Source organism: Symphalangus syndactylus, chromosome X, assembly GCF_028878055.3.
Source record: "Symphalangus syndactylus isolate Jambi chromosome X, NHGRI_mSymSyn1-v2.1_pri, whole genome shotgun sequence".
Taxonomy (NCBI): Eukaryota; Metazoa; Chordata; class Mammalia; order Primates; family Hylobatidae; genus Symphalangus; species Symphalangus syndactylus.
Genome location: NC_072447.2, coordinates 52,783,213 through 52,799,929, shown reverse-complemented (window position 1 = coordinate 52,799,929; position 16,717 = coordinate 52,783,213).

The following is a 16,717-nucleotide window of genomic DNA, read 5'->3' as shown; positions in this document are numbered from 1 at the left end:
CTAGAAATAAATCAACAGAAAATGATAAAAAGGATTCATTCTAAATGCTGGGTAGAAGAAAATGGACTGACTAGAGACCTCAGGACTTGAAGAACAACACTGCTGTGAGTTCCTTGGGTTTTCTTTTTCTTTTTTCTTTTACAAGGAAGAGAGAAATCTAGCAATGACTTAGCACAGAGACCCATACCCAGTGGCAGTGGCAGGCCAATCTATTCACAATTGTAGCATTAGAGCTCAATCCATCTCCTGTCCCACACCCAACAATAGCAGCAAACCCAATATATTCATAGCAGGAGCAATAGTGGGTCCTGAGTTGAACAATCCACCCACACCCTACACCAGCCAGCAATATCATCAGTGGAGCCAGCAGTTTCTACGGTTTCCAGCCATTGATTTGGTAGCAGAAAATGGCCCAAGGTGAGTGTCTCCAAACCCTCCACTTAATGGCAGAGAACTGCCCAGACCCTGTGCTTCCTGATCCTTTACTCAGTGGCAGAAGGCAGCCAGGTAGGCTCTTCACTCCTTCAGAGGCACCTGAATAAGTAAGAGTAGGAAGCGAAATGGTGCCAAGTGACCAGTGAACAGGCTAGGTGAAATGCTCTCCTACTTGTAGGTTTGGAATACCCTACTCGCCATATAATAATACTAAGAGACCCAGAGAAGCACCTTCCACTTCTGCAAGTGGCACCAGCAGGTGTCTAATGAAAGCTCATGTAGAATTAGATGAATAAAGTAGACCAGAATATTATCACAAAGTTTCAGAAAACTAAATTATCATTGAAACTACAAGTCACAAAAGTAGGAGAGAACCCATAAGCTAAGCCTAAAGGGTGCAAATGCCTGCTATAAGAGAAGATTTAAATAGTCTCCTAAATAAGATCCAAAATGTCCAAGATACAATAAAAAAATTACTCACCTTACTAAGAACTGGGAAGATCACAAGTTGAACAAGAAAGGTAATCCACTGGTACCAATGGCAAGATGAATTAGATTTCAAAATATCTGACAAAGATTATTCAGCATCCACCATAAAATTGCTTCAACAAATAAAGTTATGAATTATTTTAAACAAATTAAAAATTTAAAAAACATAGCAAAGGAATAAAAGTTATTTCAAAGATACCAAATGGAAATTATAGAGCTTAAAAATACAATAATCAAAATAAAAAATTCATTAGATGGGCTCGTAGTAGAGACGACAAAAGGAAGAGTCAGTGAACCTGATAAATGAGTAAGAAAATTTACTCAATCTGAACAACAAAGAAATAGATGGAAAAAAAGAACAGAGCCTCAGGGATTTTTAGAACACCAAAAAAAGATCTAAATTTATATCATCAGAATCCCAGAAGGAGAAAACGAAGAACATGGGACTGAAAAGGTATTTGAAGAAATAATTGCTGAAAAATTATCAAGTTTGGCACAAGATCTAAGCATATAGATTTGAGAAGCTGAATAAAACCCAGATAAATAAACCCAAAGAAATTCATACCAAGAAAAATAATAATAAACATCTGAAAACTAAAAACAAAGAAAAAAAAATCTTAAAAGCAACCAGAGAGAAACAATGCATTGCCTAGAGGAAACAGGAATTCAAATGACAACAAATTTCTCATAAAAAACCATGGAGGCCAAAAGGAAGTGGAACAACATTTTCTAAGTGCCAAAAAAAAAAAAAAAAAAAACAGCTGTCAACCATGAATTCTGTATTTGTTGAAACCATATTTTAGTTGCTGCTGCTCACTCTTTGGGTCCGCACCACCTTTATGAGCTGTAACGCTCACCGCAAAGGTCTGTAGCTTCACTCCTGAAGCCAGTGAGACCACAAACCCACCAGGAGGGCAAACAACTCTGGACGGGAGCCATCCCATTACTGGGTATATTCCCAAAGGACTATAAATCATGCTGCTATAAAGACACATGCACATGTATGTTTATTGTGGCACTATTCACAATAGCAAAGAGTTGGAACCAACCCAAATGTCCAACAACGATAGACTGGATTAAGAAAATGTGGCACATATACACCATGGAATACTATGCAGCCATAAAAAATGATGAGTTCGTGTCCTTTGTAGGGACATGGATGAAACTGGAAAACATCATTCTCAGTAAACTATCGCAAGGACAAAAAACCAAACACCGCATGTTCTCACTCATAGGTGGGAATTGAACAATGAGAACTCATGGACACAGGAAGGGGAACATCACAGTCCGGGGACTGTTGTGGGGTGGGGGGAGGGGGGAGGGACAGCATTAGGAGATACACCTAATGCTAAATGACGAGTTAATGGGTGCAGGAAATCAACATGGCACATGGATACATATGTAACAAACCTGCACATTGTGCACATGTACCCTAAAACCCTAAAGTATAATAAAAAAAAAAAAAAAAAAACTAGAAATCAATAACAAAAGAAATATTGGAAACTGTATGAATTCATGAAAGTTAAACAACATGCTCCTGAATAATGAATGAGTCAATGAAGAAATTAAAAAGGACATTTAAAAATTCCTTGAGACAAATGAAAATGGAAACACAACATACCAAAACCTGTGGGATACAGCAAAAGCAGTGCTAAGAAAGAATTTTATAGTAATAAATGCCTACATCAAAAAAGTAGAAAGATTACAAATAAACAACCTAATGTGACATATCAAGGAACCTGTAAAACAAGAATAAACTAAACTCAGATTAGTAGAATTTAAAAAATTACAAAGATCAAAGCAGAAATAAATGAAATAGATTAAAACAACAATACAAAAGATCAAGGAAACAAAAAGTTGGGTTTTTTGAAAAGATTAACAAAATTAACAAACTTTTATCTAGACTAAGAAGAAGACTCAAACAAATAAAATAAGAGACAAAAAAGGAGATATTATAGCTAATACCACAGAAACACAAAGGATCTTAAGAGACTATTATGAACAACTATACACCAACAAATTAAAAAATCTAAAAGAAATGAATTCCTGGACACATACAAACTACCAAAACTGGACCATTATGAAGTAGAAAACCTGAACAGACCAATAATGAGTAACGGGAGTGAAGCAATAATGAAGGCTCTCACATCAAAGAAAAACCCAGGACCTGATGGCTTCTCTGCTGATTTCTACCAAACATTTTAAGAAGAACAAATACCAATTCTTCTCAAACTCTATCAGAAAAGGAAGAGGAGGGCATACTTCCAAACTAATTTTACAAAGCCAGCATTACCCTGATATCAAAACCAGACAAGGACACAACAGCAACAACAAGAAAACTACAGGCCAATATCCCTAATGAACATAGATGCAAAAGTCCTCAACAAAATACCAGCAAACCAAATTCAACAACACACCAAAAATATCATTCACCATAATCAAGTGTGATTTATCCCAGGGATGCAAGGATGATTCAGCATACACAAATCAATAAACATAATACATTGCATTAATAGAATCAAGAAAAAAACCATATCATCATTTCCATAGATGCAAAAAAGTGTTCAATAAAATTCAACATTTCATCATGATAAAAACACTCAACAAATTAGGTATAGAAGGAGCATACCTCAATACAACAAAGGCCGTATATGACAAATTCACAACTAATATCATAATGAATGGGGAAAAGTTCAAAATTGTTCCTTTAAGATCTGGAATAAGACAAGAATGTCCACTTTCACCACTTTTATTTAACATAGTACTGGAAGTCCTAGACAGAACAATTGAGCAACAGAAAGAAATAAAGGGCATCAAAATTGGAAAGGAGGAAGTCAAATTGTTCCTATTTGCAGATGACATAATTATATATACAGAAAATCCCAAAGATGTCACAAAAACACTATTAGAGCTAATAAATGAATTCAATAAAGTTGTAGGACACAATATCAACATACAAAAATCAGTAGCATTTGTATATGCAAGTAGCAAACCATCTGAAAAAGAAACAAAGAAAGCAATTCCATTTACGATAGCTACAAAAAAGATACCTACAAATAAACTTAACCAAGAAGATGAAAGATCCTACACTAAAAATTATAAAACACTGATGAAAGAAAGTTAAGAGGATACAAATAGAAATATGCTCATGAATTGAAAGAATTAATGTCATTAAAATGTCCACACTGCCCAAAGAGATCTATTGATTCAATGCAATCTTCGTAAAAAGGAAACGATAATATTCTTTACATAAATAGAAAAAACGATCCTAAATTTTGCATGGAACTACAAAAGACCCCATATAGCCAAAGCAATTTTGAGAAAATGGAACAAAGCTGAAGGCATCACAATATTTGACTTCAAAATATACTTCAAAGCTACAGTAACCTAGCATTGTTATTGGCATAAAAACAGACACATAGACCAATGGAACAGAATAGAGAGCCCAGAAATAAATGCACACATTTACAGTCAACTGATTTTTAACAAAAGTGCCAAGAACACACATTGTGGAGGAAAAAGTATCTTCAATAAATGCTGCTGGGAAAACTGGATATCCACATGCAGAAGAATAAAACTAGATCTTTATCTTTGACTTTATATAAAAAAACAAATCAAAATGAATTAAAGACTTAAATTTAATACTGAAAACTATAAAATTACTATAAGAAAACATAAGGAAAATGCTTTCTGACATTGGCTTGGGCAAGGGCTTTTGGATAGAAGCTCAAAAGCACAGGCAACAAAAGCAGAAATTGACAAATGGCATTACATCAAACTAAAAGGCTTCTGAACAACAAAGGAAATAATAAGCAAAGGGACAACTTACAGAATGGGAGAAAATATTTACATACTATGCATTTGACAAGTGGTTAATAACCAGAATATACAGGAAACTCAGTGCGATAGGAAACAAAACAAATAACCTGATTTAAAAATGGGCAAAAGATCTGAATAGATATTTCTCAAAAAAAGACACACAAATGGCCAGCAGGTATATGACAAAACGCTTAGCATCACTAATCATCAGGGAAAGGCAAATCAAAACCATGATGAGATATCACCTCACTTCAATTAGAATGGCTATTATTAAGAAGGCAAAAAAGAACAAATTCTGTCAAGAATGTGGAGAAAGGGAAACTCGTATACACTGTTGGTGGGAATGTAAATTAGTATAGCCATTATGGAAAACAATATGGAGATTCCTAAAAAAACTAAAACTAGAATTATCACTTGATCTAGGAATCCTACTGGGTATTTATCCATAGGAAAATAAATCAGTTTATCAAAGAGATATTTGCAACCATGTTCATTACAACACCATTCCCAATAGCCAAGAGATGGAATCAATCTAAGTGTCCAAGAAGGGAACGAATAAAGAAAATGTTATATATATATATACACACAATGAGATACAATTCAGCTGTAAAAAAATAATGAAATCCTGTCATTTGTAGCAGTATGGATGAACCTGGAGAACATACTATTAAGTGAAATAAGCCAGGCACAGAGAGACAAATACTGCATGATTTCACTCATATGTGGAATCTAAAAAGTGTGTCTCACAGAAATAGAGAGTAGAATAGTAGTTAGCAGAGGCTCAGCATGGGAAAGGAAAGATGAATTCGCAGGGATTTTTTTTTTCCAAACATTTAAAGAATTAGCATCAATTTTACCCAATCTCTTCCAGAAAATAAAAGTGGAGAGAACATTTTAGAGCTCATTTCATGAGGCCAGTATTACACTGATACCAAAAGCAGAAAAAGACTGCACAAAACAGCAAACTACATACCAATATAAATTCATAAACTTTGAAACAAAAAATTTCAACAAAATATTACCAAATCCAATTTAATGATGTGTACAAATAATTACATGTCATGACCAAGCGGGATTTATTCTAAGTATGCAAGGCTGTTTATCCATCTCATCAACAAGGCAAAAGAGAAAAATCGTATCAATAGAAATAGAAAAAAACATTTGAAAATCCAGAACTCTTCATGTTAAAAACTCTCAGTAAGTTACAAATAGAAGGGAACTACATTGATAAAGAACTTTTACAAAAAACCTACAGCTAACATCATACTCACTGGTGAAAGCTGTTTGCTCTCCCCTTAAGATCGGGAACAAAGTAAAGATGTTCACTCTCACAGCTCCTATTCACCAGAGTATATGAAGTTCTAGCTAGTGCAGTAGTCAAGAAATAGAAATAAAAATCACAAAAATTAGAAGGAGGAAATGAAATTGTCCCCATTTGCAGATAACATGGTTGTCTATGCGGAAAATTTCAAGGAATCTAAAAACAAACAAACAAAAAAACACATTCCTGGAACTAAGAAGTAAGTTCAGCAAGGTTGCAGGATGTAAGATCAACATATTTTATATACTAATAATGAACTGTGGAAACAGAAATTTAAAACACAATACCATTTATAACAACTCCAATGTGATTGCAAATGCTTATAACCTTAGGTATGCTCTTAACAAAACATTTACAAGAGCTGTACAGTGTAAGAAATACTTAGATATACACTTAAAACTTTTATAGGCTCTGTACACTGAAAATTACAAAATGCTGATAAAAAATCAAAGAAGATCTAATAAATGGAGAGACATTCCAGTAAGTGGATTAGAAGACTCAACATAGTAAAGATGTCAATTCTCCCCAAATTGATAAACAGGTTTAATGCAATTCCAATCAACATCCCATCAAGATTTTCTGTAGAGATAGACAAACTTATTCTAAAATTTATATGGTAAGTCACAAGCCCTAAAATAGGTAAGACAATTTTGAAGTGGAAGAATAAAGTATAAGGAATCACTCTCTGCAGTATTAAGGCTTATTATTATTTTTAAGTAGGAAAATGAACATTCATTTAGCACGAGAATGAATTGCAATAAATAATATAAATTTTAAAAGGTTGAAAATACCATAATCATCACAAAATTTTTTTAAATCCAATATTTATATTAATTAACTTCCTGACACACTTCTATAATACATTCTCCCTACAGTTTTTAATTGCTTTCTCTTTAATTGCCTCCCTTATGAGAATTGTTTTGTTATATTTTCTATGGTGAGAAATGAAAAGCAATTATATTAAAGCTTATTATTTGGCCACAATAATCAGGAGTGTGGACTTGATGGAAAAATAGACATATAAATTAATGGAACAGAATAGAGAACCCAGAAATAGCCCCACACGAATATGCCCAACTAAATTTTTACTAAGATGTAAAAGTAATCCAATGGAGAAATATCAGCCTTTCAATGAATAACGCCAGAGCAATTGGACACACATGAGTAACAACCACAAAAAAAAAAAAAATAACCTTGACCTAAACCTCACAGCTTACGGAAAAATTAACTCAAAATGAATCATGGAGTTAAATGTAAAACATAAAACTATGAAACATTTAGAAAAAGTAAAGAGAAAAATCTCCAAGAACTAGAGAGAGGCAATGAATTCTTAAAAATAACAGAAAAAGCACACTCGATAAAATTTTAAAAATTAGTAAATTGGACCTCATCAATATGAGCAACTTTTGCTCTGTGGAGTACCCCATAAGAGGATGAAAAGATAAGCTACAGAGTGAAAGGAAATATTTGCAGACCACATATTTCACACGAAGGACTAGTATTTAGAATATATAAAGAACTCTCAGAACTCAATAGGCAAAAATGAACAGTCCAATTAGACAATTTGCAAAGTAAAAAAAAAAGGACAGAGACATTTCATCAAAGAGGATAAACGGGTGACAAGCACGTGAAAAGATGTTCAGTTTCATTAGCTATTAGAGAAATGCAAACTAGAGCCATAATGAGATATCACTACACATCTATCAGAATGGCTAAAATAAAGAATACTGATGACATCAAATGCTGGTGAAGATGTGGGGAATCTGGATCATTTGTACATCACTGGAGAGAATATAAAATGGTACAGTCACTCTGGAAAACAATTTAGCATTTTAAAAATAAAACTAAACATGTAACTACCATGAGATCCAGCAATCACTTATTGGATAGAATGCCAAGTTTCTAAATAAATAGAAACTTTTGTGCACATAAAAACCTATACATGAATATTCATAGTATGTTTATACACAAAAACCAAAATCTGTAAACAACCTTGGTATCCTTCAACAGGTGAATGGTTAGACAACCTGTGGCACATTCATACCATAGAATATTACTTAACAATAAAAGGGAATTAACTATTGATACACACAACATGTTGAATGAAATTTGACAGAATTATGCTGAGTGAAAAACCAACTGCCAAAGATTCCATATGTGTGCCTCCATTTATATAACATTTTGAATTGATGAAATTTTTTAAATAAATGGAGGACAGATTAGAGGTTGTCAGGGGTCAATGATAAGGTGAGTTAGAGCAGCAGGGAGGTAAAGATTATAACAGAGAAGTTCTTGTGGTGATGGAATTATTTTGTATCTTGACTGTGAATACAGGTAGTGGTCATAGGAACCTACACATGTGATAAAACTGTATAGAACTAAATACACACACATATATACACAAATGAGTACAAGTAAAACTGGGAAAATATAAAGATTCGTGGATTATATCATGTCAGTATTCTGGTTGTGACATTGTATTATAGTTTTGAAGATGTTACCATCGGAGGTAACTGCATGAAGGGTATAGGCGATCTCTCTATAATAGTTCTTATAACAGCATGTGAATCTACAATTCTCTTGAAATAAAAATCAGCAAGTCTACAAAGCAGAGCTTTCTCCCACCTTTCCTCCTCCACCCCCCCAGCTAATTGTTAAATATTTACCAGCATGTAGAACCACTGATTTTTGGAGAAAGGATTTTGTGTTAGTGAAGCTCATTGCAGCTTTTTTTTTCCCCTGAGTGCCTGATGGATACAAACAGGTGGCTGGAGGCAATAGAAGAACCTGTGGCCTTGGGAGAGTATTTCTACTTCCATTGGCCTCAGTTTTCCTTATCAGTAAAACAGAAATTAGTACTAGAGGGAAGTAAAGTGAACACATTTATAGCAAAACTATTTTTGACTCCTTCCCTTACCCTCTCAGAAAAGCCCATTGAACTATGCATTATGAGTCTCCATGTTACGTACAAGGAAACAGAGGCTGAGAGGCATGCCTACCGCAGAACAAAGCCAGAACTGGAGTCCAAAGTCCCCGTACACTTTATTGCTTGCTACCTGGAAGCCAGTCTAACTCCCTGACTCTAAATCCTACAAGATGGCTTCTCCTGATGGAAGTTGAGTTGCGTATAGAATGGCTGACCCTCTAAGTGGAGAGGGCTAGAAAAAATCCAGCTCATCCCCAGCCAGCAGATATGATTGCACCAGAAGCCACAGACCTCACGAGGCTGGCCTCCCTCCATTTACACCGCAGAGCTACCAGGCAGGGACAGCTGCTAACTTCCCCCTGCTTGCCTGTCTGTTCTCTGCTGTTCCCTGCAGCAAAAACCCAAGACAACTCTAAAGGTCGAGAGCACTCACCTTAGGGGGCAAGTAGGAATTTGGGTTCAGCAGCTGTGAGCTACGGAAACATGGGTATCCACTCTGAATGAAAAGGGTACAACGTTGGCACAGGAGGCATGCCTGGCCCGTGAGGAAGGAAAGAAAGATTGCCTTGGGTTGGAGACCACATTGTCCAACAGAAACTGCCTTCTAGCACTCAGAAGTCTCCTTGGTGTTTTCCTCACAAACTACCAATCTGCTGCCCATGATGTTTGAAAGCAAAGCAGTTCAGTGTTTAAAGCCCTAAGCTGGGGGTTGGGAGACATGGGCTTCATCCAGTCCCGTGACTTCCTTTAAGACTTTGGACAGGCCATGCTCCCGTTCTGGGATTCAGTATCCTCCCCCATAAAATAAGGGAGTTGAATTGGGGTCCCTGAGCCCTCTCCCAGCCCCGCTAGCCCTCATGGTCAAGGTTAGCTCTAAGACCTGCATGTGGGGCCTGCCTGAATCCACCACAGCTCACAAACATTATTAGAACAGAAGTCCTAGTTGGATTTCATTTTTCTTCCAAGGCTGTTTATTGCCTAACAAAAAGTACTTAGTGGTAAATTCGTGACTGTGATGTTAAATGTAGGCTACAAAACCAGAGACAAAAAAATATAGTTAGAGGAGGGGTGTGCAGCACAAAGCCAGAAGAGGGAGAGTTATGCAGAGGGTGGGGAAGCCTCGAATTCACAGGAGCATCTCATAAACGCAGGCACCGTTGCTTATTTATGCACATCCTGTGCCCTGTCTGGGTTCCGCGTGGTCTCCACTTCTTGTTAGCTTTTCAGCTGCACACCAGGCCCCAGCTGGTAGTGGCTAATTGCAATCAGCAGGTGAGAAATGTAGGTTCTCCGAAAAGGAATTATCTCCAGCACTGGGAACCATTCTGGGAAATGTAACAGACCTGGGAAGAGAGGGGGAGATGTTTAAAACCTGAACTTCTGTGAAAAGCATTAATTGAAAAAGACAGCACCGCGCACCAGGAACCCATGACTTGCTCGCCTGAAAATATAATGAAGCGACTTAGAGTAGAAGGAAAGATGGGGGAGCATTTCCATTTCTGCACGAGCAGCTCCTGCCTTGTGCACACAAGCCCTGCCTGCCCTCTTTTTCCAAGAGACCCAGAGAGCATAAAGGTTTGTTCTTGTAATTTCATGGTTACCTTTACATTTTTTTCTGTGCGCGTAAAATGACTTCACCAAACTAAGGACTTTTTATTTATTTTTTAAAGACAGACTGCATGCAATCTACTGTGTAGCTGAATGACTTGAAGTAAGTTCAAAGTGGGTTCACAGTGTCTCGAGGTCACTGAATACCAGGTGTTCACTCAGCCTAGTGCCAAGTAAGAGAGTGGGATATGGGTGCAGCCATATACATTAAAATGTTCAGCTACTTGAGGAAGTGAGCCCCGAGTCAGGGAGCAAAGTCCTGGCTGGAGGCTCATCTGTGTCCCCAGCCCTAGGCTGCTCTCTGTGGCTCCTGTCAGAAGCACCTAGGGACAGGAGAAGGACCTGGGTGGCCTTCATAGGTTTTACTGCCTGGCCCTATAAAAACCCACCTGCTCACCCACAGAATCGGCTTCTCTCTGTGTGTTATCAGGAAAGGGAGTGAAAACTGTACCAGAGGGGTGATTTGAATTTCATTTTCTCAATATGTCCCCCTGTGGGAAACGCTGCATGGTGTGCATGCTGATTCAAAGAAAATTGTCTCCGCTCACAGGGGTTTAAGGCCAGTCATGGGCAGCTCACATTGCACAGGGCTGTGGGGCACCCTGAAAACCACCTGGGGGGGCCACACAACCAGGGGACTGGCCCAGCCACCTTTATGGAGAGGCTGCGTGATTTGGGCAGGCCCCAGAAGCCCTGAGGACTGCTGTGTCATCATCTATAAAATGAGCGAATTGCATGCCACGACCCTTCACCTCACTTCACCTCTTGGATTCCATAAAAGGCAAGTGATAAGATGTGGCTTCAAATACAAAAGATTCGCTCCCCAAAATAAATGTTGCCTGGGGTTTGGGGGAGGGTGGGTGGCTTTGTCGTTTCTTCCTTTTAGTTGTTTGTAGGACAAAGGGGAGGGGGAGGTTAGGCTCCAGAGCCGATCTCAAAAAGAACCACAGTCCCTGGTGGGAGGTCAGACTAAGGACAGATACTCTGATGAGGCCAGGGGATCTTTGTCCACCTGCAGTACTCCCCCTCCTTTAACTCCCCAGCCACCTCATGGGCCAAAGGACTGTCAGAGGAGAGATTAAAGTCTCAAGGGGAGGAGATAAAGAGGCCTCGAGACCTTCAGCCTTGGAGCCAAACCCCAGGCTTTGTGATCAAAAGACAAATAAACAGCAGTTCCCACCGGGTCTCTCAAATCTGCTGAGCGGCACAAATGTTTCCTCTTTATAAACAAGCTTACCTGGAGAAGGCAAAGAAAACCAGACCCTGAAATCCCACACCGTTTTTGGCAGACCCCTTAGGAGAAACTGCTGCAGACAGCTTATCAAATGCCTTTCTTATATCTCTTCAAAATAAGATGTCCAAGTTTGATCATAAACTGCAAACAAACGGAATCAGCCCACTCTTCATACCAGCTTCCTCATCCTGACACAGGGAAGGTTTCAAGTATGAGAAGGTTTACAATTAGAAGCCGCCGGAAGGAATTCAGAGGCCACTGGATCAGGAAGATGAGCAGAGAGAGTAGATCGCCTGTGGCCTCTTTTCAACTAATATTAGGCTCTGTACTGCCAAATTGCACAGTTCTAGGGGGCACTATTCACATTGAAGTCTATAAAGCTGTGTTCCAGGGGGCACCATGCAACAGGGAATGCAGTGCCAACGGTGTCCTGTGGAGTGAAGAAAGGCAAAGGCCACAATGAGTGCCCGCTAGGTGCCACCACTTGGATACACCAGAGTACATATAAAGCAAATCTCTGCCCCAGTGACACTTACCTTCTCATTAGTAAGTTATGTAGGAAGGTAGACGGCAATGCCCACTATAGTAAGACTACATTAGCATGGAGAGTGGGGAGGGTTGCAATTTATAGTAGGGTGGTCAGGGAAAAGTTCATGAAGGTGAAGTTACTTTAGAGCAAAGATGTGAAGAAATGAGAGAATGAAACCTGCCAGAAGGCTCTCTAGGGTAAGAGGGACCCAGGTAGAGAGGACAGTGAGCACCAATGTCTTAAGGCAAGAGCATGCCTGGTAGAGCCAAAGTGCACCATGGGAGCCAGTGGAGCTGAAGTGGAGAGGCTGTGTGTCTCTGCAGGTCCTGAGTGCGGTAGAAAATCACAGAACATTATAGCTGGTGCCCTCACTGCTCCATCAGCCTGCTCTGCCAGGCGGAGATCTCAGTACCCACCTTGCAGGGTTCGTAGGACTCCTTAGTTCTCCATTAACTAACACCTAGTCTCAGATACAGTCTCGTTTAATTAATAACCAACTATGAGTAATGCCCCACCCCTCTGAGTCCTTAGCTCACCTGCATTTCAATGAGGGTGGCTGTAAAGACAAATCAGGCTTCAGACCTCAAGCAGCAATCTTGGAATGCTGTGAGAGGACTGAGAGATGCTGAATTCTCCCTGCTTTGAAGTGCTGGGTACCTAAGACCATGGGGTCTCCCACACAATCCCCTGCCACCATCTTCTGAGCAGCGCTCCTCATAGTGCATCTTGGAGATGGAGACACGTAGAAAGAGAGAGGGTGACTTAAAGTGTCGCTCACCAACTCCTTCGGGCTTACTGCAGACAACACCCTCCTTCTTCTCCTATCTCACCATACACAGAGTGATTGAATGAAAGTTTGCCTGACCCTCCCCCACCACCTTTTCCCATAAGAAAGTGGAGTAACCAATAGAGAAAATGAACTGCATCTTGGACTCATCTGATTTTGGCTCAAGCATCTAGGATTGATTTGGTCTCTGTCATACTTACGTACTCAAATGCCCTGGCACAAAGCGTAATGCAAGCAGTGTCTACCCTGCACAATGTGAGATGGGGCTTGAGGGGGTGACCCAGGCATTCTGATGACAAGTTTGTGGCTGACCACCCAGAAGATTTCTTTGGCCAGAACCTCCTCATTTGCTTTCCAGCATTCATCAACACCAGCAATGTGCCATGCAGACACAGCCTCTAAGCAGAGGTGACACTGGAAGCAGGAAGCCTGTTGTCCTGGAAGCCTGGGGCGCCTGGGTTCCACTGCAAGGCTGTGTGATTGTATCAGTTAAGGTTCAGTCAGAGAAGCAGAAACCACCATGAGGCTCTAGAATGAAGGCCTTATGATAGGGACTGAACCTTCCACAGGTGTAGAATCTGATTAAGCAGTCTATGTAGGTCTGTTGCTCTGCATCTAGCTTTGAGCCTGAACACAGTAGAGTTGGCTGTCAGGAAGGAGAGATGCACATGAAGTAGGGGAGGACATGGACGAACTAGAACCCACCCTCAACAGATGAAAACCCCATCAGTTTCTCACCATCTTCAACTTTACTGATGCAGGTGACCTTCAGGCTAGGCCAGTGCCCTTTACCAACATAGTTGCACACACACCCAGCCTTGGGACCCCAGAAAGCCAAGGTAGGAGGCCTGGATGGGACTGGAGGGGTTGCAGGCCTGGCTGTCACCCACATCAGCAAGGTAAGCCTTCAGATCAGTGATGACACCTGTGAGCTGCAACAGTGCCCACTAGCCCTTCTCCTGACAGTCAGAGCATAGGCATGACTGCTGCTTCACTTCCACCCACAAATTGCACACAAATTTCTCTTCTGGCCAACTCCAATCAGAGAGAAAAAAGAAAGGAATTCTGGGAAACACAGTTCCAGCTTAGCTACTACAGTACAAAGCCACCACAGTGACTTTGACATCAAGCCTCAGTTTCCTTGCCTGTGACATCTAGGGGTTGGCCTAAAGAAAACTGTTTGGGGTATCCATCATACGGGGAGCAGCTTATTTTCTCACTCATCTGACAGCCAGCTAGGAAAGCATGCTGTACCAGGTCAACCTGCATTGTGTGCTGAGGTGCCAAGAGAGCCCCAATACTATTGCAGCTTTGGGAGTCTCCACTGGCTAGAATGACTCTAGCATCTTAGCCCTAATCCTAAGAGGAACTCCATGTTCTGAGCACACGCGCCTTGTGCCATTTTTCCCCCTTATCCAGGCCAGGAGGAGAGAAGCATTATCATCTATCTTCCCAGGTGGCAAACCTCAGATCCAGCATGCTGCTGGACTGGCATCAGTCACCTGATTAAGTGGTAGCTGCAGGTGGCAAAGATCCATGCTCCATCTTTAACATTCAGGCTGAGAAATTCCAGGAGGTTGCAGAAAGACCTTTAGGCTGCCCACAATTCAATTAACAATCTGAACCCAAACATTCCACTAGGAATTCACCTTCTAGGTGATTCCAGAAAACTCTAATAAAACCTAAGGAGAATTTTTCTGAGCAAATAAATGTGAGCACTATGATCTGTGGGGAGCTTTCTGCAAAATATACCCTTTGCAGACTCTACTTTTAGGCACCTGGAGAGGAAAGAGAAGGAAAGACCATATACAATAAAGACAGATGTAAATTCAGAAAAGGAACTGGAAAAAAATTAAATTGCTTAAAAAGAAAAGAAAAACTCTCATTTACAACCAAAGAAATGAAGCGTGAAAAGAAAGTGTCTTTTAAAGACTACCTTGCCATGGGCCTCAGCTTCCTCGTGGTGGAAAAGGGGCTAGACTTGATGATCTCCTCCAAAATTCCATGAGCTTAGGAGAGCATCGACAAAATCTAAATCGAGCTAAAGGAACCCACATCAGCATAAGCAAAATGCAAAGAAAGGAAGGAAAGAAAATGCCAGAAGGAATGTCTTAACTGATAGCACTTCTTGGAAAGAACTTTCATTTATTGTGAGATGAGTTGAGGCAACACTAAAGGAGATTGTGATCTGGAAATTCCACCCTCTGAACTTTTGTCCTGCAAGATGTATGACTAGAGCAAAGATATGGTTCAGCTGGAGCAAGGTGGTTCAGCTCCAAGCCAGGAGTCCTCAAGGTGCAGAGCAGGGCCAGCAGGAAGGGCCAGCCTGGCTGTGAGGGTCTGGGATATGGAGCTCAGAGGACGAGTCACAAAGGCTTAAAAGTGGGAGAGGGAACTAAACTTGAGTTTCCTTAGCATTCAAAGTATCAAAAATTAAAGTTTAGAAACAAAATCCTAGCTTAGTGAATTGCAATATTCTTGCTGAATCCTCACGCTCTCAATGGTTCAACTTAAACACAGCTTGTGTTTTTGTTATTCTGCAGGCATAAAAGTTAGGCCCGGGCTCTCTGGAGGCAGGAATGCCCTAAATTAGAATTTAGTCAGTAATATCTTTTTCTAGTGCAGGGGCTTGGCAAACTGTTTCTGTAAAGGGCCAGATACTAAATATATTAGGTTTTGCAGGCCCTACAGTCTCTGTTGCAACTACTCAACTCTGCCACTGTTGCATGAAAACAGCCATAATCAATACATAAATGAGGGTGACCAGGTTCCAATAAAACTTTATTTACCAAAACAGGCACAGGCTAGATTTGGCCTGTGGGCCGTAGTTTGCTGACTACTGGTCTAGTACTTTCCTGAAAGTTGAGTTTGCGTACGCTCAAAATATAGGCAAACTGAGGGTTTAAATTATGCATTATGTACAATTTGTACATGCTCTAATGCAGGGAAGGAGGAAGAAAATAAAGAGAAATAGTGCACAAAAAAGAGATTAAAGAAAGCTGATTTTGTTTCAAAAGCCAGAGGGAGAAGAATGCAGAAAAGGACCAAGAGGGGTAAAAGGCAAAAGATGTTTTGTAAAGGTGATGTACACACACTTGGGTGAGCATGCAATAATGCAGAGAACACGGGACCAGAAATCAAGGAACCCAGACTCCAGGACATTCTCTGGCCTGCCCAGCACCATCACAACCTCTCTCTGACCTCAGCTTTCTCTTTTGCAAAATGCAGAGCTTGGACAAAAAGCTCTACTATTCTGTTACTCTGCCCAATCCCAGCCTCACAAAGTCCTCAAAACCCAGAGCCAAGCAGGAAACAAAGATTCAGGGCACTGCAGAGAGGCAGCTGTGGGAGTGAGCAGAGGTGGGGATTTCAGTCCCCCCTGTCAGTGTCTCTCCATAAGGAGCGATCCCTATCTTCTTCCTACAGCACATTATGCTGAAGACATAGCCAAGCTTGTGCTTAAATAAACAATGCAATCAGCAGCCCAAAGTTTCCTTTTATCACCCCATCTCCCGGCTAGACTGAATAATTATTTTCCATCTTCTAACTGCTGGACTGTTAAGCATGAG